Source organism: Eulemur rufifrons, chromosome 2 (genome assembly GCF_041146395.1).
Source record: "Eulemur rufifrons isolate Redbay chromosome 2, OSU_ERuf_1, whole genome shotgun sequence".
Classification (NCBI taxonomy): Eukaryota; Metazoa; Chordata; class Mammalia; order Primates; family Lemuridae; genus Eulemur; species Eulemur rufifrons.
In genome coordinates this window covers 52,006,116-52,029,482 of record NC_090984.1, presented here as the reverse complement: position 1 = coordinate 52,029,482, position 23,367 = coordinate 52,006,116, and positions in this window count along the sequence as shown.

Here is a 23,367-nt window from a genome sequence, read left to right as displayed (position 1 = left end):
GAACAGCATTCTGTGCTGGGCCATTTTTTGATTTTGAAGTTTCAGCTGCCGGCTACTTCTGCCTTTTGGCTGACTGCAACTACATGTGCATTTTGCAAAATTATTTAATAGTGGCATATCCTTGCTAGTAAGGACTCTCTTTACATTTCTGTCTGAAGCACTGCCTGCTTCAGCTGGATTTGGACCAATTTGTATTTCTGTAGTTGCATAAAAAGCCATGTGAGCAAATCTGACTCAGTGGGCCTCCTGTTTCTAATGTATTTCACGGCTATTTTAATTCCCCTGTGTCAGTACTTCAGGTGACAGTCTAGATGGCCTACCCCTTAGTTAGATTCTGTAAGGTTTTTGGGTTGCGGGTGCCAGAGGAAGAAAGACAAGCAGAGCAGAAAGGGTTGAGCAACAAGGCTTTATTGGGGCGCTCCCAGGCGAGGTTCACGGCTCCTGGGAGAGAGGGGACTGAGAAGTCGGGCACCCAGAAGCTTTGTGTGGGCTTATATAAGTTTTAGAGATGGGGGATGGGGGTTTCTTCCGCGGGAAGAGTTTTAGCGGGAAGAGTTTTGGAGCGAAGAGTGAGGAATTTCTTTTGTTCGGTTCAGGGCAGGTATTGAGGGATAGGGGGCGCTGGTGGTATGTGTGGACTCCAGGAACCGAAATTCTTATCCGGGTGTGGTTATTTTTAACTTAGCTGGGCCTGCCAGTTATTTATGGCAGGCCCTGTGGGCTTTTTTTGTCCTAGGGAGGGGAGGGGTGCCCACCACCAGCCTTACATTCTGACCTTTTAGTGATAATAGGGCGTTTTGGTCTTTTTAGCTACTTGCTTGTGAGGGACGTAGTGGGGGGCTATGGGCATGAGTTGGCTGATGGAGGGGTGACTGGAAGGGGAGAATAAGGGTGAAGAAGCATCTGATTTACTGCCACACTGGATATTTCCTGTAGGCAATGTTGAAGAAACTGTAAAAGACAGGGGGTGAAGAGAAAAATTAGGCAAATAATGACAATGGGCCCTATTAAGGGTAACAGCCAGGTAGCTAGTGGGGGCTGTATCCATCTGAAGGGGCATGTATTCTGCCAGTGGCGGTTGTGCAGGTCTTTGCTCAGGGTGTTGAGTTTGTCTATGTTTTGTTCTATAAGGCCTGACTCGTTGACATAGTAGCAGCATTCCTTGAGGAGGAAAATGCAGATTCCTCCTTTTTCAGCTATTAATAGGTCTAGGGCCCTCCAGATTTGGAGAGCTACCTGAGCCAGAGAAGCCAGTTGTCTCTGCAGGGAAGCTAGTGACGAAGAGGTGGTTTCCAGAGATAGCTGTAGGCAATTTGCAAAATCTGGAGCAGAAAAAGACACTGTGGCCTAGAGCGCCTCCCCTGAGCCCTGAAGCTGCGATGGAGGAGGCCAGGCTGAGACCTACCAAAACAGGCAAAAAGATGGCTCGTTTCAGGCGGGGCCCTGGGAGAAGCCACCCGAATTCAGACTCACTGTCTAGAGTTAATTGAGGGACCACCATGACAGGCAAACAAGGACCCAGGGTGGATGTATTGATGCAGCGGGTAAGCGTTCCGTTGCACCAGAAGAACTGTTCCGGAGCAGAAGAGGTGGTTGTGGCCACAGTATGCTTAGTAAGGCAGCGTCCATGAAGTTGTAGGTTGGGATCAGTGAGGGAGGTGAGATAGCACATGTGATCTGCGTAAGGTTGCCCTGTGGGCTCAGGCTCCCAAAGAGGTATGTGAGTGAGCGGAGTGGAACAGGGAGGAGCCCGTGTGGGAGTTGTTTTGGGGTTAGAATAGTTTAGAGGGACAGCAGCCAGTAGGGGTCGCTGGAGGGAGGCACAGAGGAAACAGTGGGAGACATTAGAGATCATTTTAGAGGAGTTTAGGAAGGCGAGGGTCTGTCGAATAACATTTAGCCAGAAGGTAAGAGGGGGATGTTTAGGGCGGGAGGAAAGTTGTCCTGCTAGAGTTTGTTCTGCCTCCAGAATATTAATAGATATTTGAACCTGTGTCTGGTGGGTCAGGACCTATTCACGGCTGATGTGAATAGTCACTGACGGGCAATAGCCATGCATTTTCCAGTATACTTTACCTCTGACTCCAGTTTCCCAGTGCTGCTCCCAAGGGTCGAGGATATCTAGTTGAAGTTTATTTTTGTCTGAGAAATAGAATGAGTTAGGCCCCCATACGTATGTCTTATAATTATAACCCCACCATCCCTTTGGATTTTTAGTATTATGGAAGTGCCATGACAATTTAGGGCACCCCCCCATATACGTCGGCCTATTCCCGACAATAGTCAAAAGTTTGGTCATATAAGTAGCATAGAACCGGGAGTGGGGCACCGTCAATGGATGTCAGGGACAGGGGAATGGTGAGGACCGTTTGACAGCCTTTTGGAGAGCAGTCAGCAGAGTGGGTGTGTCCTGAGGGGCGGGTTTCGGGTACCTTAAATCTCCAGACATAGATTGAATCAGGAGCAGCTGTTGGAAGGGCCAGGAGGCATAGAAGCCCGTGTAAAAGGGAGTTTAGTGGGACCCGCCTGGTGGCAGGAGTAGGACGGGGAAGCATCTTGAGGTGAGGACCTTTTTGATGCGTGAGATGCGATGCCAACAACCAGTAGGGTCATTTAGGAGTTTTACAGCTGTAGGTGTTGTCAGAACGACTGGGTGGGGCCCCACTCACTGGGGCTCAAGGTGAAGAGTTTTAAGAAGTACCGAGTGGCCGGGCTGTACACCCATGTTAGAGATATCAGAGTCGGTCGCGGAGGCTGAGGCAGATATCCCTCCGCGTGGGCACGGAGAAGTTGCCTGAGGAGAGAGAGAGAGGGGAAATAGGAGGCCAAAGGTGGGGGCTGGGCTGGAAGATGGTGGTTAATGAGAAAAGGCGGGCCGTACATGGGTTCGAAAGGGTCAAGGTAGGTAGGATATCGAGGGGCTGCCCTGATCCGGGTGAGAGCTAAGGGCAAAAGGTCAAGCCATGATTGGAGGGTCTCAATAGTGAGTTTGGTGAGGTGGTTTTTGATTAATCTGAACCTTTCCTGAGGACTGGGGCCTGTAGGGAAACATCCCTTGTGCTCTGCTGTAGGTTTTTTTTATAGATAACTTTGATCAGGTTGAGGAATTTCCCTTTATTTCGAGTTTGCTGAGGATTTTTATCATGATTGAGAGTTGAATTTTGTTAAATTGTTTTTCTGCATTTATTAAAAAAATCATATGGAGGTTATTTTTGGCCTTCATTTTGTTATCATGGTGGTTTGCAGTGATTGATTTCCAAATGATAAACCAATATTGTATTCCAGGTAAACTTCACTTGGTCATGATGCATTATGATTTTTATGTATCACTAAATTTAATTTGCTAACATTTTGTTAAGAATTTATCTGATTTTCGGATGAAGAATATTTCTCTATAGTTTTCTTTTTTTCTTATGTTTTCTCTGGATTTGATATTAAGGTAATATTGACCTCATAAAATGAGTTGGGAAGTATTTCCTACGCTACTATTAATATTTTCTAAAACAGTTTGTGTAGGATTGGTTATTGGTACAAAACAATTCATAATATTCCCTTACTTTTAAAATATCTTTATAATCTGTATGACATTCCTTTTTTCATATGCATTCTAAATATCTTTTCCACTTTCTTATTTTCAACTGTCTCTGTTTTAATACAGTTGAATCGTGCTTTTTTACGCAGTTTGATAATCTGTGCCTTTTAGTCAGTGCTTACTCCATTGCATTTATGTAATTGTTAATATGATTGAGTTTTAGTCTACCATCTTACTATTTTTCCTATTCATTTCATTTGTTCTTTTGTTTTGTTTTTCCTCTTTTTCTATTATCTTTTAAATCAATCAACTATTTATGGTTGCTCCACTTATCTCTTTTTTTTTTTTTTTTTTGAGACAGTCTCGCTCTTTCGCTTGGGCTAGAGTGCCGTGGCATCAGCCTAGCTCACAGCAACCTCCAACTCCTAGGCTCAGATGATCCTCCTGCCTCAGCCTCCCGAGCAGCTGGGACTACATGCGCATACCTCCATACCCAGGTAATTTTTCTATTTTTAGGAGAGACGAGTCTTGCTTTTGCTCAGGCTGGTCTCGAACTCTTGACCTCAAGTGATCCTTCTGCCTCGGCCTCCCAGAGTGCTAGGATTACAGGTATGAGCCACTGCACCCGGCCCATTTATCTATTCTTTTTGCTTTTTATATAAACTTCTTTGTTTTAATTTTCAGTGATTGGTCTTGTGATTACATTATGCATTATTAAAGTATCACACTATAATTTAAATTAAAATTATATTTCTTTACATACAATGTAAGAACTTTACAATATTCCTCTTTTCTTTGTGCTTATTGCCATAATTTTACTTTCATTTATGTTAAAACTGGATACTTCATAGTCATTTTTTTCTTTAAGCAGTTAATTGTTTTGTAAAGAAATTAAGATACCAGATGAAGAAGCCTTTTTATATTTTTCCATATATTTACTGTTTTTGACATTCTTCATTTCTTTGCCAATATCCAAGTTCCCTTTAGTATCAGTTATTTTGCAGACTGAAGAACTACTTCTTACAGTTTTTGTAGTGTAGTTCAGCTAGTCATGAATGTTTTCAGCTATTTATCTGAAAATGTTTTAACCCTCATTTTTGCAGGTTACTTTCTCAGGCTATGAAATTCCAGCGTGAAAGCTTATTTTCCCTCCCAGCACATAAAAGATGCTTCTATTGTCTTCCAGTTTGCATTGCTTCTCATGAAAAGCCAGTGTTTATTTTTATTGTCCCTCTCTATGTGTTGTATCTTTCTCTGGCTGCTTTTAAAATTTTCTTTTATCTTAGATTTTTTCTTTCTCAATTTTATTATGATTTACCTAGATGTGATTTTCTTTTTTGCTTATTTTGCTTCGCTTTTGTCAAGCTTTCAATTCTATGAGTTGACATTTATCTTAAAATTTGGAAAACTTTTTAGTCATTATTTTTCAAACTTTTTTTTTTTTTTGCCTCAATCTGTCACTCCTTGAAATCCAATTGCACATATGTTAGGTTGCTCAATATTGTCTCACAGCCTCTGTGTCTCTATTTTTCTCCTGTGTTTTTTTTTCCTCTGCACACTTTGTTTTATATTGTGTATTGAACAGTTTTCTAGGACTTTACTTTCTTCTGGAATGTCCAATCTTCCGTTAAGCATATTTACTGTATTTTTAATTTCAGATATTGTGTTTTTTCACTTTATACTTTTTGGGAGTATATCCCTTCATCCTCTCTTCTGAGATTTTCTACCTATTTTCTCTTTATGTTTATATTTTTTCTTTTCTCTTTTAAAATTGTTTTCTTCTAATTTCTACATCTGTATCATCACTGAACCTGTTTCCATTTGCTTTTTTTTTTTTTACCCAGTTATGACTCCTATTTCCTGCTTTTTCACTTGCCTAACATTTTATTTTATCACATGTTGGATACTAAGGATGCTATTTTCTTGAGGACAGGTTTTTTTTTTTTTTTCATTTTGAACAGTGCTATTTTTATTTTGAAAATTAGTTGATTTATCGGAAGATCAATGTAATGTCAGCAAAGTTTGGTTTGCGGCTTTGTTGAGGCTACTCTGGGATTACATTTATGCAGGGGTACAGTAGCCCTGTGCTATGATATGTCCTTTGTGAGGTCTTAACTGAATGCTCAAGGTATTTAGCGATGTCTCTCCACTCTGGCTGGTTGGAACTCCAACATAACTCAGCATCCTGCAGTCTCCAGAATCTCCATCCAGTTCGCAGCCCTCCAGTAGCTATTATCCCAGATTTTTCAGAGTTTCACACTGTATATGCACACCTTGGAATTCAAGGGAAATGTATATATTCTGTACAGCTCCCTCCTCTCCTTTACTCTGTCCTTCAAATTACACCTTCTCCAGAAGCCTTTAATGTTGATCTCTGTCCGGATCTGCACCTCCCTGCACGGTAGTTGGTAAGGTTCCTTGAGGTAAATACCATGGTGAATGTGGAGCTTATCCTTGTGTTTCCCTTTTCTCAAAGATCATTGACAACTTGGCATTGTCTACTGTCAAGTTCGTGAGCAGAATTGCTCTAGACTATTTTGTTCATCTTTATAGTAATTTAGGAAAGAGAAGGTAAGTCTGATATATTACTTTGTACTTCACTGTTATATTTATGATTGGAAATGGAATTCTTACAAAGCATTTTTAAAAATACAAATGATTTCTCAAAAGTTTGCTGTAAACTGTTTTTTAAACAGTACATCTTAGCGACATTTTCATATCAGTACCTATGGATCTGTGTCATTTAAAAAAATAGTTGCATTACATTTCATTGGATGTGTTATTGGATTTTATCTAAACATCCCCATGAATAGATATTTCATAATTTCACTTATTATAGATGATGCTGTAATAAAAATTCTTGTGCATAACTGTTGGCCTATTCGTGTGAATAACCCAGTAGAGTACATATATGGCAGTGGAATTGATAGATCAAAGGTAGAAATATTTGTCCCTCTCCACAAAGATGACTAAAGGAAAAAAAGGTAGAAATGTTTGAAATTTTGACAGATGATTAGAAAGTACCCTGAGAATGTCATTCTATACTCCTACCAGCAGTGAAGGAGAGTTTTTGTTTTCTATACTCTTTCCTACACAGGTACTATATGACAATGTTTTAAAAGAAAAAGAATTAAAAGGATGTATGTCCATTTGTGTTCATGGAGACTTCACAGTGATATTTTAAGCTGAGTCCTTTGTGTGGTTTCCCCAGTGGCACCTTATAATGTCTGAGGCAGAAGAATTTGGTGAACAATTACTGAATTAATTTCAGTGGACATAGTGAATTTTTATACTTTTTTCAAAAGCAAGACAGAACAGCTGAATTATTAGGAGGATTGAAAAAATAAAGAGCTCTGACATGAAAATGGTTAGTCAAAGCTAAGAGATACACATCACTGGCAAGAGCAGTTCTGGGGGGAGTTCCATGGAGGAATTGTCAGACCAACTCACTGAGGTCTTGTAAATCTAAACCCTGATCTATATTTAACCACTTTCCCCTGATTATTTACTCCTTTCTGTTTCAGTGGTCTGAAATCCTGAGGAGCATGTTTTCACAACTGGTTGGAAATGAGAGATTAGGTGGGTTAGATCAAACACTTCTTCCCTGTGATCTAGGGAAGGAAATCGAGACCTTTTCAAAACATACTCGCTAGATTAGCCATACAGTTTGGGGCTTGTTCAAGGTGGAGAATACAACATCTCCTTTTAGACTCTGTTATGCCCACTCAGAGCCTTCAAGAAATTAAGGACAGAAATAGAAAGGAAAAAAAAAAAAAAAAAAAAAGACAGACAAGGAGGGTCACAGAACCTAAATAATTTTTCGTTAATTAACATACCTAGAGTCAGTGTCCAAGATTGCCTTTTATATCTAGTTATCATAAAATCTAAAATAAGAATGTATAAGCAGAATTACTTAAAACAAATAGCAGAAAGAAAAAATATTCATGGAGAACACATAAATAAAATGTATGCACCATTTGGGTGATTTATCACACTTTTCTGGGTCTGTTAGTTCTTTACGTATAGTTTTAAGAGTGCTTGTCTTTTTCTTTTTTTTAAGAAAATGCAGCTACAGAGAAGGAATGGACTTTGAGCTCAGCCTTATGAATAAGGAGAACTTGTTAGTTAAATAAGAAAGGCAGGATATTCCAAGCAGGAAAGAGCATTCCTTTCAAGTGGCTCCTCCTAATCTTCAGAGAGGAGTCAGTTCTCCTTCCTCTGGGCTTCTTCTGTTGGACTACATATTTATTTATAGCATCAGGATTTATTCATTTGCATATTTCTGCACCAAAAATGTCTAACCCTGAGCCAAGCACAGGTGGTCAGTCCTTGACTACTTGATGAATAAGGAAAAGTCATGGAATCATGAAATGGTGCAACTGGTGAAAGCTAAACCCACTATTATTTTGGCACAGTGCTAGGTGGTAGGGGGCTGCATTGAGGATTTAAGAGAAAATCAAAAAGTCTATGTTCTGTCTATAAGGGCATCCTCAAACACATGATACAAGTAAGAGCACACTCAGTGTCCTAACGTAGAATTGTCCTCCAACTATAGGAATATAAGAATTGGGAAGGGGAGAATTGGCTTGCAGGAATTTCGGAAGGCTTGGAGGAAAAGGGAGACTGCCAAATGGGCCCTGAGGCATAGGTGAGGTTTGTGTGGAAGAGAGAAAGGAAGGACTCACGAAGAGTGACCAGAAGTGACAATGAAGAAGTGTATGGAACATGCAGTGGGAGTGTAGCTTGTTGCATAAAATGAGCCATGGCAGGGAATGAAGGGGAACAAAGTGGGACAGATTGGAGCCTTTCCAAGTAGAAAAAAAACCCACAAAAACCAGACAAAAGCATTTGCACTTAATGAAGGAAATACAGGATGCATTCCAAGTTCTGAAGGAGAAAGGTGACGTGATGACAGTGATGTTTAAGAATGCCTGGTATTGGCCGGGCGCGGTGGCTCACGCCTGTAATCCTAGCACTCTGGGAGGCCGAGGCGGGTGGATCGCTCGAGGTCAGGAGTTCGAGACCAGCCTGAGCAAGAGCGAGACCCTGTCTCTACTAAAAATAGAAAGAAATTATCTGGCCAACTAAAATATAGATAGAAAAAATTAGCCGGGCATGGTGGCACATGCCTGTAGTCCCAGCTACTCGGGAGGCTGAGGCAGTAGGATCACTTAAGCCCAAGTGTTTGAGGTTGCTGTGAACTAGGCTGATGCCACGGCACTCACTCTAGCCTGGACAACAAAGCAAGACTCTGTCTCAAAAAAAAAAAAAAAAAAAAAAAAAAGAATGCCTGGTATCAGCCTAGCAGTAGCAGCCAAAAGATTCTGAGCAACTTAATTTCAGGGGTTGGGTCTTATTCATTTATGGTGTTTATTCTATGACTAGCATAGTGTCTGACACATAGCACATTCTTAATAAAGTTTTAAGTTCTCCTCTTACCTATAATTTCCCCATCAGCTGAACCAGGAATAAAGGGGCTATAGCAGTAATTCAGGTATAAGTTGATGACAATCACAAGTATGGTGGTCCCAGAACAAATGGACAAAAGGACCAATCTCAATGACATTTCAAAGGAAGAAATGACAGATCCTATTGGCAGATTGGAAATGGTGGATGAATAGTTTCAAAGTGGTGTTTGTATTTCTTACCTGAAGAAACAATGGTAGCCCTATATGAAATGGGAGTAGTTGGGAAGGATCTTGACTTTAGGCTCGAAAGAGATGAAGAGTTTGGATGATGCAAATGTTGAAATTGGTGGGACAACTAGATATCCAAGTTGAAAGTTTCTTATGAGCCTTTAGAAATTTGGAATATAAGTAAGAAGTCAAGACTGAAGATTGTTCCTATGAGTGAGGATAGGAAAAGGAAGAATTAATGTGGGGCTTTGCAGGAAAGAATATCTTGACTTCTGTGTAGGTTCCTAAGCATGTTAAGGAGTGCTTAAGATAAGAATCAAAGCCTGGAAATACTGGCCACAGAACAAATGCAACTGGAGCCTTCACAAGACAAATGTTCATTTATGTGATTGCTCTACAATTGTGAAGGTTTGATGGCTTGTATAGATTTATGTCCCACATGAGTTGGTGTGATAATTGAGGTTGGAAAGAAAGTGTGTTAATAGAGGTCAACTGGACATTCCTTCTTTTGGTATCCACAAAATGGATATTTATTACAAACAGTAAACTTAGTGGCAGTGCTAAAGAAAATTTCATGGGTTTTACTGCCCTTTTTACGCTATTAAAAAGGGACCTACATATTCCCCCCTTGCTCAGGAGACATGTATGTTAAGACTTTTGCTTAGGAACATTCATTTTGTGTGGTAAAAATGTACACAAAGGGAAGATTGGAGTTTTCTGGACAAAACATTGGAATATTTTGGGGTAGCAACTGTTCTCCTTTTGTTTGCTAATTTCTTTGGCTTCTTTAGTCACACCTTCAAAACAATGTTTTAAGCCCATTTGGAATGTTGCTGGTGGTAGAAAAGATGTATTGTTCTGTTTTCTTTCAAAAAACATTTAGCAATTTTAGAAATCTTTATTTCCAACATACCATAGCACACCTCATCTGGCTTTTCACATAAAAGATACCACAAATGCCTCTTATATAACTTTTGGCTACAGGGGAATGATCAAAATGGAAATTAACCTCTGCTTCAGAAATAAATAGGGTATTTATACATAAGCCAGGAAAATTTTCAGAAATGTTTGCAAATGCCCATAGCTAACAGGAAATAAGAAAAAGTAACTGAAGATTTCTGTAGAGGTGTGGTTTTCAAATATTTCTGAGGGTTACCCAGAGTAAGAAATGCATTTTATATTATTGCCCAGCTCTGGGTGCACGTGTCCATGTGTCACACACAAGCACACACAGTCACACATGCAACGAGGACAACTAAGACAAAGTTTGAAGAAACAATACTTATCCTTGCTACCTGGGGCATGCATTATTCTATTCTATTCCATTTCATAAAACAATGCTGGCTGCGAGTTATTAAAATGATTTTATATCTGTAGGCTGAAAAGCATTGCTAAATCATTTATAGGCCAACATGAGCAAATTTATTTTTTATAAGCTTGGAAATAGGCTATATGTTTTCATCCTAGGGGCCCTCTCTTTATAGACCATTTACATGTTTTCATCCAAAATCAGCCATTAGTCTTACTTAGAGGGGAAATAGGCGCTTCAACGCGGGCAGTTTTACTCCCATACACGCTGTCTAGGAGGATTCTTTCTGCCAGGTTCCTTATAGCAATCTTCACCTCTCTGTTCTCGATACCCGCTCACTGTCGTGGTAAATTAAGGAGTGGCTCTACCCACCTGTCCTACACAAGCCTTACTACACATTGCAGAGCAATGTTCCCCAAAAGGTTCTGTGCCACATGGTGGACTAGCTTGTATAGATTTATGTCCTGCATGAGTTGGTGTAATAATTGAGGTTTATTTTCCCGCTCTCTTAGTCAGGGAGCTCTAGTGACTCAAGAGGCAGAGTCTAAGAAAGACAGGAGGACAGCAGTGTTGGCCCAGGAATTTCTATTAGAAAGGTCTGAGGTGCTGCCATCTGATTAGAAGTTGGATAGCGGACTTGTCCTAAACTATCTTGGTCTAACCAGATTACGTATCTATCTGGGGAGACCTCCTGTGTTGAAATGGTGGGAGGTTAAGTCCTCCTAAGCCATGCTCTGGCAGAGTCAGGAAGCTCAGTGACTTCAGTGTGGAGAAATTAGTCTAAATTAGACTATTTTAAAATAAATGCCTTCTCAGAACCATCACTTGGTTAGCAACACACTAGCAAACAGAAATCTCTCAGGAATCTTTTTTAGTGATTATATAAGAATGACATAAAAGTACATAATTTCAAGAATTTGCATGAAGAGTAAAAGAGAGTGAACACAGCAATTCTACTCCTAGGTATATACCTGAGAGATTTGAAAACGTATGTCCCCAAAAAACTTGTATACAAATGTTCACAGCAACATTATTCATAATATCTAAAAAGTATAAACAACCCAAATGTTCACCAGATAAACAAAGTATGGTACATCCACGCAATGAAATATTTTTCAGCTATAAAAAATGAAATACTGTCACATGCTACAAAATGGATGAAACTTGAAAACATCAGGTTATGAGAAAGAAGTCAGACACAAAAGGCTACATACTTATTTCACTTGTATGAAATGCTCAGAATAGGCAATGCATAGGGACAGAAAGTAGATTAGTACTTAGGGGGTGGTGGGAGGGAGCAAATTGGGGCTAGTTGTACTATTATGAGATATTTTTTAGGCGAGGATGATAGAAAAGTTCTGGAATTAGAGAGTGGTAGTGGTTGTATGACATGGTAAATATACTAAAACCTATACTTTAAAATGCTGAATTTTGAATTCATTCAAACATTGATGAATTTTATGCATCTCAATAAAAAATACTATCGAAAAATAGAGTTAGTAAATTCTAGTTTATCTAACTTCTGCATTATGAAAATGGCTGGCATGTGAATAGGTATCTTTAAAGATCTTAAAATGATTTGTTCTTTTACGTAGATTAAATTTATAAAAATATAATTTTTGCTAATCTATAATTTGCAAAGCTCTTCCTTATTATATGTCTTACCACAAATTCTAAGTTAGACAATTTCAAGTAAAGGAAATTTCACTGGTAGGTATAACTAATCTACTCTAAGCAGTGTGTGGGCGTGTGTGTGTCCATGCACAAGCTCACGTACATGCGTGTAAATAGTATTTTCACTACTTGGCATGCACCTAAAAAATATGTACTTGCAGCATCATAATTTTGCTGTTATTTATTGAACACTTTGTGCTTGCATGACACTGTTCTAAGTGCTCAAGAAACATAAATCTTACTTCTGCTGTAAAGAGCCATCCAGATCATCTGGGAGACAGAACATCGCATAAAAATATGCATCCAAGTGAAGGAAAACCAAGGGCCATGCCAAGTACAAGGTCCAAGTACATGGTGAACATTATAGGCATTCAGAAGAGGGGGAAGGTAAAGTCTCCAGGAGAAGATGGGTCTTTGGATGTGAAAGAGGAAGACATCTGAGATAAGGAGGGGAGAGCAGACTTAGAAGCAGGAAGGTCCGTGGAGAGTTTGCTTAGCATTTGGCCTCTGTGAAGGTCAAGGCAATTTCCTCTCACCCTCATTTCTCTTCATCCCACAAGGGTCTCAGCACATGTATCCTGTTTAGACTTAGGACAACTACGGTGCTGAGATTTTAAGGAGGGTCTAGTTAAAAGAAAAATAAGCCTTAATACATTAAAGAGATTTTTGAAAGAAGGATTTGTGGTTTCCCTAGGATGTTCTCTTGCTCCCTGGCTCCAGCCAGTTGTTGGTAAGAGAGGTCACTAAAAAGAAAATTTAAGTTAGACCAAAATCTCATTAGAATTTGTCCAAACTGGCCAGGCGTGGTGGCCCACTCCTGTAATCCTAGCACTCTGGGAGGCCAAGGTGGGTGGATCGCTCGAGGTCAGGAGTTCGAGACCAGCCTGAGCAAGAGCGAGACCTCGTCTCTACTAAAAATAGAAAGAAATTATATGGACAGCTAAAAATATATATAAAAAAAATTAGCCGGGCATGGTGGCGCATGCCTGTAGTCCCAGCTACTCGGGAGGCTGAGGCAGGAGGATCACTTGAGCCCAGGAGTTTGAGGTTGCTGTGAGCCAGGCTGACGCCACGGCACTCACTCTAGCCCGGGTGACAGAGTGAGACTCTGTCTCAAAAAAAAAAAAAAGAAGAAGAAAGAAAGAAAAAAGAACTTGTCCAAACTGTAATACTAGGAAGATACAGGGTTTGGGGGGGCCTATAGATTCCTTCCTTGCCAGTGAAACTGGAGTTTTAAGTAAACTTCAACCAAACTTAATTTAGTAAGTTAAATAATAATTAAGGATAATATAACTTTTAGAATATTTCCTGCTTTCCCCTTCTAAAAAATTAAAATGGTGTACATCAGAAAAGTGAATCCAGCCGGGTACAATGGCTGACACCTGTAATCCTAGCACTTTGGGAGGCTGAGGCAGGAGGATTGCTTGAGGTCAGGAGTTGGAGACCAGCCTGAGCAAAAGCGAGACCCTGTCTCCACAAAAAAATAGAAAAATTATCTGGGTTTGGTGGTGCATGCCTGTAGTCCCAGCTACTGGGGAGGCTGAGGCAGGAGAATTGCTTGAACCTAGGCATTTGAGATTGCAGTGAGCTATGATGATGCCACTGCACTCTAGCCAGGACAACATAGTAAGACCCTCTCTCAAAAAAAAAAAAAAAAACCCAACAACAACAACAACAACAAAAAAAAACCCAAAGCCCCCCCCCCCAAAGAAAAGTGAATCCAAATGTAGAAATTAGAAAATTATTTGTACTTGGGCATAGAAGAGCAGTGATTTTTATCTTACGTGGTAGCCCCAGTGGAGAAGCAATTGGTTTAGAAGTCCAAAAACTAGATAGCTCTCATTCTACGTCTGTTTACCACTTTGTCTTTGTCTTTGGCTTGGCCAAAGTTAAGATCAGTTAAGCCAACAGTGCATACCTACCAAATGTAAAGCATTATTCTGGACACAGACGGTAGACAGAGGTGATTAAGGCAGAGTACAGGATGTCAACCTACTTACTCCACAGATCCACATTTCCCAAAGTTTGTTCCACGAAATACTGTCCTGGAAGTTACTCCACAATAAAAATAGTTTGATATCTAAATTGGTTTGAGAAACCTCTAAATCCCAGAGCCTCCACTTGAAAACTGACAGTTCTTATCAGCATAATAAAGACACCAACCTCTTTCCCCCTGGACAAAAAGCCAGCAAGAAAGAAAAAAACGTGCTTAATTCAGAACTCCCTGTACATTACCCCTAATAAGAGCCAGAGTTAGTGAACTGCAGAACACCCTAAGGAAAGTTGCTTTAGATCAGAGCTGTTCAATATAACTTTCAGCAATATAGGAAACATTCTTTTTCTGTGCTGTGCAACATGGACCTAGCAGCCACATGCAGCCACAGAGCACTTTAACTGTGGCTAGTATGACTGAGGAACATAATTTTTAACTTTACTAATTTTAATTAATGTAAATTTAAACACATGTGGCCAGTGGCTACCATATTGGGTTGTGCCTCTGTAGATCATTAAATATAAATCTTTTAAGAAGTCTTTTAATGGAAATTTACATTTTATAATATTTTGCATGGAGAGAAAAGTGAGATGCTTTAAGAAGTCTGGACAGAGTTGGCAAAAATCCGACTGACCCCATGATTTTTGAAAGGTCTATCATCTGAAAATGCCTTTCCAAAATCTTTGTACACAAACTAATTTTTTAAACTCACATTAGGCTCACTTTTGAATGTCCACATTAGGTCTATCTCAACACTTGTGCAACTCTTAGGCATAACTCTACCCCCATGGCTCTGGGTAAATTCTCTCTGCTGTTCTAAGCTTTCAGGGTGTGATGCAGACACCGGGCTACACTCAGAAATGAGCTTTGTGCCTGACAATCCTGAGGATGCCTGGACTTACTGCTGGATCTATTCAGGCGGAAAACATCATCAAATAGCTTGATACACAGTAATTCTAAGGTAGTCATTATCAAAGGTTTCTGTTCTCAAAGGTTTTATTTTACATTTATTTTGTCTAAAAAATATGCTTTTATTACTTTTACAGTTACAAATAACATTAATCCAACTAAATATTTCCAAGTTAGATTGAATTGGTAGTGATCTTGAGAAGGCTATAAAAATGGCAGTTTTTAATTTTTTTTATTCCTTTTCTTATGCTGCTTGGCTTTTGATGTCTTCAGAGAGCTTTAGAACACCTCCCAACTTTTCACACGCTGGCTCATTTTCAACCTTTTTTGCAGACGTCCGCAGCCCCTGACGCCTGCCTCCACAGGCTCCCCGCTTTTGTAGCCCAGGCTTCACTTCCTGCTCACAGAGCCTTTCTGTCTGTCCTATAGATGGAAAAGGCCTGAAATAAGGGCCATATCCAGAAAGAGGAGAGCAGCATCTCCAACCCTGACCGAGGCTGGGGCTCCCATCTCTCCCGTGAAAAGTCTTCAGGAAGAGTCGGTCGTGTGTCCAAGAAGCTGGGCATTTTTATATGAGTCAATTGTCTTGAATAACCTTGAGAGAGCAGCTGCAGATTTCCCCCATTTTACAAATGTATAGAAGTTATTAACAATAGAAATTAATAAGATCCTGGAGCCTTCAATGAATAAATCCTCTGGAAGTCTGTGGATTTATTAGACACCATTTTATTTACTTTGTGGTTCAGATAAATAAGGTCACCTTAACTTCAGAAATGACACTAACCCTTGCCAGGCTGAGTCACAACGTATGCCAGGCAACCACGAGTGGAAAGCCTGGTTTGCCTTCACCAGGTTTACCGGTTAGACCCCAGCATCCCCTGGAAGAAATAGAATGAATGTTTCATTGCATTGTAGGCAAATTTGTGGATCTTCTAGTTGGATTGCAAAATGGATCCAAATGTGAATTCAATCTGATGTTACTGCTGATTAGCGTTAGCAAACCATTCTTCGTTTTCCTCTTACCTAATAATATGTTTACTATTCTATAAATTAAAATTTGGGAGTATTGGCGGGGAGGGGCGGACTGAGTCAGGATTTTCATTTATAAACTTAATAAAAATAAAGTCTCAGCCAATTAACTGCCTATGTAAATTCTGATGGTAGAAAGTAAGATGGTCTGCATTGCATATGCTCTGATAAATGTTCGGTTTTATCTATATAAGCTTTAGCCTGGGAAAGTAGCCCTTGAGGAGCAGTAAACATGAGTTTCAAGGTGCTACTGAAATAACAGTTCATAACATCATTAACATTTTCCCAAATCCCTGGCAACCTTTTTTCTGAAGCAGCTCTCATGGCTGCTACAGACAATCAGGATTTGGGTAACTGGTTTCTTATGCTCCTGTGAACTCAAGGAAAACCATTCTAGGTCAATTGCATAGTCCAAAAGGTCAATAATTTATGTGACATTTCTCTGACTGTGAAATACAGGAATGAGTGTTCACTGATATCAGTCCTAAAACATTAAGTGTGTTGTTCAAATCCCTCAACAGTCTGCTAAAAGTGTACCATCTGCATATTTATCTCAATTTTTATATTACCCTGTGCTATGGACTGAATATCTGTGTCCTCTTAAAATTCACTTGTTAAAATCCTACCCCTCAAGGCGATGGGATTAAGAAGTAAGGCCTTTGGGAGTTTATTAGATCATGAGGATAGAACCCTCATGAATAGAATTAGTTTCCTTATAAAAGAGGCCCAAAGAAGTTTTTTTCCCCTTATACCACGTGAGGACACAGCTAGAAGTCATCATCTATGAACCAGAGATCAAGCCCTCACCAGACAGCAAATCTACTGGTGGTGCTTTGATCTTGGACTTTCTAGCCTCCAGAATTGGAAGAAATAAATTTCTGTTGTTTATAAGCTACTCAGTTTGTAGTATTTTTTAATAGTAGGTGAAATGCACTGACACCCTGATTTTGCTTATGAAGTTTAATAATGTTGTATGTTCACTCCTTCCTGTCTGATGTATTGGTCATTTATTACTAATTCATTCACTCAGGAGGCAATTGCAATAGTCCACGAGAAAGACCTTGGTGGCCTGATCTGGCCTGTTGGCTGTGGAGATAGAGAGATGTGTTGAGTTGTAAACACATTAAGGGCCAAATTTGCTATGTTTGTTGATGATTGGCTGTGGGGTATGAAGGAGAAGCTTACTTCAAGGTTGCTTGCTGGTTTCTGACTTGAGTAACTAGTTCAATGAACTAGAAATAGGATTTTCTGGAATGGAAAGAGGTTTTCGGTTAAAGATGAGGAGATTAAAGATAAACATTTTTGAACATGTGTTGCATGGATTATCCTTGTAATACATATGCAGGGATGTCCAGTGGACTAGTGTGTTTCCAGTGGTTTTTTGACCATGACCCAGAATAAGAAATATGTTTAACATCACAATCCCACACTCCACACAAATGAACAAAAAAGTTTCATGAAAAGGTGATTACCTAAGTATGAATCACTTTGGTATGTCCTATTCTATTCTATTTTATATTTAATTTTAAAATATTTGTCTCTACTCATACAACTGATTTCAAACTCACTAATGAGTTGAAACCTATAGTTTGAAAAACACCATAGTACATATTTTAAGTACATGTCTATGTATAGGAGACATCTAGGTTTAAGATGAAAAATCAGTATATAGGTGGTAAGTGGACCTACAGAAGTGGATGCAATGGCCTAGGGAGAGAATGTACATTGAGAAGAGTAGAAGACCAAGGATTTAATTCTGAGATGTGAGGAAATGGCATGGAGGAATGCCAGGGGAGTGTGTGCTACAGAAGGCAATAGAAGAGATTGTTTTGAAAAAGAAGAAATAATGTCCAATGCTGGCAGGAGATCAAATAATCACTGAAAAGTTTCTATTAGATTTAGGAATGTCTAGGCCACTGGTCGGCTTTGTGAAAGAAATGTCAAGGTATAAAGGGGAAGAAGTTAGATTTCTGCAGGTTGAAGAGAGAGTGGGAAGTGAGGAAATAAGAATAGAATTAAACAACTTCTTCAAGAAATTTGTCTCTGAAATGAGAAATTGAGATCAGTGGGGTCTGGAGAAGAAAATCAGTAGTAGAATAGAAAGTAGAATGTACTTTCACTTATTTGTCATACAACTCTCTATTTCAAGGTTGGAGCAATTGCCTGGGGCAAGCTCTAAAATTACAAGATCAAATTAGTAAATTTGTATTTGTCTGATGCTTGCTCTTTTGTGTGATTATGTGGCCTTTCATTCTGTGTGTTCTTGTGTATGAATATATATGTAAACTATTGTATATATAAATATTATATGTAGATTATTTATCTAACTATCTGAACTAGTCTGAGCAGAACATATTTAGGAGAGTTTATCAGCAAAGTTTCTAAGTTGATCCATGTGCAAATGCCCCACGGTGCCCCTGGGACACCTTTAGCTATCACAGAGTCCTGGAGCTTTTGCTGGAGAATGCTCTAGTGTAAGACATATAATACCATGAAGGGCTGCCAGTCTTCCTTCTGGTATGACTCAAAGTATGGATTGCAAACTTTATTTCTTTCAGTGGCAGAAAAGTCATCCAAGGCTTTATTTGAACGTGCCTTGGGTTTCAGCTTCAGGAGGTACAGAGTAAGAGAGTGATTATATTTCAGTTTCAGTATCAATCCAGTTATCAACTATGTCAAGACACATAATTGCTCCATATTGGAGTCACTGCTGATGATTAGTAATAACCTACGATATCCTTGACTTTCCTCTCAAATACAGCCTATGTTTTATGAATTAAAACCTATCAGCCTTAAGAAGCATAGGTAAAGGAGATACCATAATTGGTCTCAGTGGAATGATAGTTTGCTTTAGAATCCAGTTTCCCTGCCAGCTGGGCAGAGTACATATGTTAAACCCTTTCCTCCCACCAGCCTTTGGTTAAAGATGGAGCGTTTATGATCCACTTTGAGATTTAAAGAGAACTATATCAACTCTAAGTGAAAAGTTATATAAATCATGGTCTTTATTTTACATTGCTTAAGTAACAGTGTGAGGGATTTAAGAGAACTAGGGGGTTGTTGCTGTTGAAAGTAAACTCTCATCATTTCCAAATTACTTCTTTTTGTTTATCTAAAAATATTCACACCTTTTAAATATGGAAATACATTCCATACACAAAAAAAAGATTTTATGTCAAAGGTTCTGGTGACTCAGCTTCTCAGCTTTTCCTAGAAATCAAAGATTGGTCTTTTCCGGGACTGGGGAGCCAAAGGTGTCACACGGTCAAAAACGCCTCCATCTACTGGTCAAGGTCAGGAATACACTAACTGTTCCCCAGCGTAAAACGACTAGCAGAGGACACAAAACAACACAAATTGAGCAGAGATTGGCCATGGAGCGCAGAAGCTCAAAATAGTGGGTTCTTGCTGATGGAGAAGGTACATTCCAGCCAATAAGCAGGTTATTCCGAGGAGATGGAACAGAGGGGTAAGATTAGAACTTAAATTCCCCAAGGCTCCGTTTGCGTATTCTCTCAGGGCCCTTGCCAACCTAAAAACAGGCAATAGGTTGTGATTACTGTGGAACATTCAAGCAAAATTGCTCTGCCTCTTGCATTACCAGACTTAATAGGCTATGAAATTCTAAGTCTGAAACCAGTAAATGAAATGGCTCAAGAGGTCAACTGACCCTTTTCTCAATGTCCCCTAGTTAGGTCAGTGGCTCCTTCATAGTTATTTTAATTCATTCCTACGGTGAAAATACGTGACTATTTCCCTTTCTGACAGTCACAGGGGGTTGATTCGCTATGGTCCGGATAGGACAATGGAATTTGTCTCACTCCTGATCACTCTAGCTATGAAATGCCAGGCTGTTTGGCCTAGGGGAAGGCACTGTGAGTTGCAGGCACTGTGGCCAAGTCCCCCAGCCCCCTTTGCTTCCTTTGACAGCCACTCTCCCGGCTGTGATCTGGCTGAATTAATTCGCAGCTGCCAGTGCTGAGGACTTTATCTGCATTGCTAGCATTCCTCCTGACCTGCAGCCTCTATTCATTTCATGGTTATCTGATGGGGATTGATATTAAGTGAAGAGGAATGCTCAAATCACACTGGCTTTGGCAAGTGGGAACGAAAATAGCAGAATTTCAGTTTGGGAGGGGAATATTTGCTCACTATTATGAGACTTTTGTTAGTAGGTTTGTGGAATGGAAAGGAAAATGATTCCAGGAAAATGTTCCGGCAAAGGAAACTTGAAAGAATGATTCTCCGTGTACTTTATTTATTTGGCCAAAAGATGAGAAGAAAGCAACACAGGAGGCAAAGAATAGATGTGATAGGAACAAACTCCTCCCAACTGTTTTTGGCCGTTTTGAGAAAAATATTCTCTACTTGTAGTCTCATTACTATATTCCGCTGCACAATTTATTTGTATTGAACAAATTCGTGAAAGAAATATTAAAGAATTTTTAGAAGACTCAGCTTCCAAGGAGCAGTTTTCTTGAGGATATATCTTTAAAGCACGTATGTTGAATTCATAGCTTTCTGTTTGGAATCTCGGACAGACAAGAGGATCTCTGAGAGAATTGCATGGAAAGGGACAAAACTCACGCAATTTACCAACCTAGCAAATGCAGTTGCGACTGCAACTGACTTTCTTAAAAATGACATACTACGTGAGCATCCTTCCCTGTCGAGGGCTTGCAGCAGGCTCCCAGGGTAGTCAGCAAGACAAAAAAGAAACTCAGAGGGCCAATGAGATTCCTAAGGGCAGGCAGAACCCCTAAGCATTCTTCAGAGACAGAGAGAGAGAGAGAGAGAGATCAATTTCACAATAATATCACACCAGGCTGACCACTGAGGCATGTTACGTTACACTTTATCTTTTTAGAGAACATGTAACTATGGAAAAGCTTAACTTTTTAGACCTTAAATATGTTTCCAATGCATTCACAATATGCCGACCATAATAATTAATGCCTATTTTAAAGGAAATCTAATCTATGTAACAAAAAACTTATGGTGGTTCTTTCAGCGCCGTATGAAAAATGAAATAGATAGGGAGAGGGCTGGGCTGAATTCATGTTTCTTTCCAGTCTTTGAAAGCAGGTACAACTTAAGTCAAGTACTCCCAAGGACAGCGAAAGCCCAGGGGGTGATGAATGTGGTAAGACTGACCAACCGATAACCTTCCTTGATGCCCCTCTGAGCACTGGCATCAGTGTTGTTGGCCTGGCCTGAGCCTTGAGTGTCATTTGAACAAGAGAAAAACGAACAATCGGGTAGTAGGAGAGGAAAGCACGTGAACCTTGGCCACAGTTGCTAGTTTTACCACTGAGGATGCCCCTTCCTTCTCGTGTTCCTCCCTGCCTAGGACCTATGTGCATGATATTTGAATTGCTCCCCTCCATCATGCTCTAGTTTGGGTCATACCTTTCCCCTGGTCAGTGCCACAAAGACTTTCTGATGAAGACATGCTCACCCATTGAGGAAAGCCCTGCGCAGTCGTGGGGAGCAGAGTGAGCTGAGCAGCCGGGGGGTGCTGGGTGCTGGGGAGGCTGAGTGCTCTGTCAGTGGCTACACCCTTCGCTTCCTAACTGCAGACTTTTAGAGCAGAAATCTCTCTCAGAGGTGGCCTCAGACAAGGGACAGGTAGCGAGATGAGCATGGAGCAAGGCCCTAGCACCTTATTTGAGACTGGAGCTGCTCATTTACGTGTCGTGTCTCAGCCGCTGGCCTGGGATCTCTCCTTTATGGCAGAGAAACAGGGAACTGGTTCTATTTGGTTTTAAGCCCCCATTTGTCAGGGAAGGAAGAAATTCAATCTCAGTCACAGTTCATGGCTTGGCCCTTCATTCCCAGGGCTGCCTGGAAATTTAGGGGCTTAAGTAGTATTCTTAAAATAGAGAAAGGGGCCCTAGCCCTTCAAGCAAGATAACTGCTGTGCAAATGGTCATTGTCTCAACTGCGTGGTCCATTTAGAGTGGATGTGTCCATTCGATGAGGCCGCAGAATGGACTGGTGAGCCTGATGGCTTCTGGGGCCAAACTAACCAAGTATAAAACTGACACTTCCTAGCTGTGTGGGAAGGTTCCCTACCCTCTCTGTGCCTCAGTTGCCTCTTGTACAAAATGATACCCACCTCAAGGGCTGTTGCGTAGATTGAAAGTATTAAAGCATGTACAAGGATTGGAACAGCATCCAGAGCATTGCAAGAGCTCTGTAAATGTGGCCATTTGCTCCTTGCTGCCTGCGAGTATGAGCATCTTTAGTTGGCTCCCAAGGCTCCTCCCCCTAGTATGGCCCCTCTGGCTTCCATGTGCCATTCCTTCAGAGCCCCTGTCACTCCTCCAAGCATGTCATCTGTCCACATGGTTCACAGGAATAGGAGGGATGTACACATCTCAACACGCGCCATAGCTGGTGGCCAGGCTCCCAGCCTCCCAGGTCTGACCCCAAGTTACACAGCCTTCCCCAGATTAAAAAAGACAAACAAACCAGCACATTTTCCCTGTGGGGAAGCCAGTCCTGCTTCTCCACTCTCAGCAGTGGCCTCTCCCATTTGTCCCTTACTCCCCCATAAAAGCTTCTTCATTCATTTGTTGGTGGTAGGGAGATTGTCTTCAGGAAACCTTGCACCATCATCTTTATTAAAGATTGGAGAGCCCAGACACAGATACAGCTTCTCAGAGTAGGAGAAGAAAAAAATACTATTCTTCCTTTTGAGTCTTCTATGGGAGTGAAGGAAATTATAAATGAATGTGAGAATAATTTGCCTTGCCATTTTTGTGTTTATTATCTGTCTCTCCCATTAGATTGTAAGTTCTGTAAAGGCATTGAACTTGGCTACAGAGATTTTTCTGCATTTCACGTTTATTAAAGGAATGAATAAATAAATTTGAGTAAGGATTTTACTTCTTAGCTGTAAAAATTTATTCTTTTTACTCTCTCACCATTTCCTTTGCAACACATAAATGGGCAATTGTATGCTGGTCAATGTTTGATAACCAGCTCTCCTCGGAGGTGGGGGAAGCCCTGATTTGTAGTATTTGCCAATTTCTTTGGTGTAAATTTTCCTGCCATAGGTGATTTTATGCTAGTGTAGCTCACAAAAATTCCTGGAGATTTAACAATTGGTTCTTGTATACAGGCAGCAAGAGGCTCCAGCATACCACTAAAAAGAAGTATTAGATTAATTTTATATTATTCGAAAAGGAAGATCCAGTATTTTTTAACATGAGTTGAACCTGTAAGACAAATTCAACAGCCACTCGTCTTCGTAGATATATAGACACACACACGTAAACAA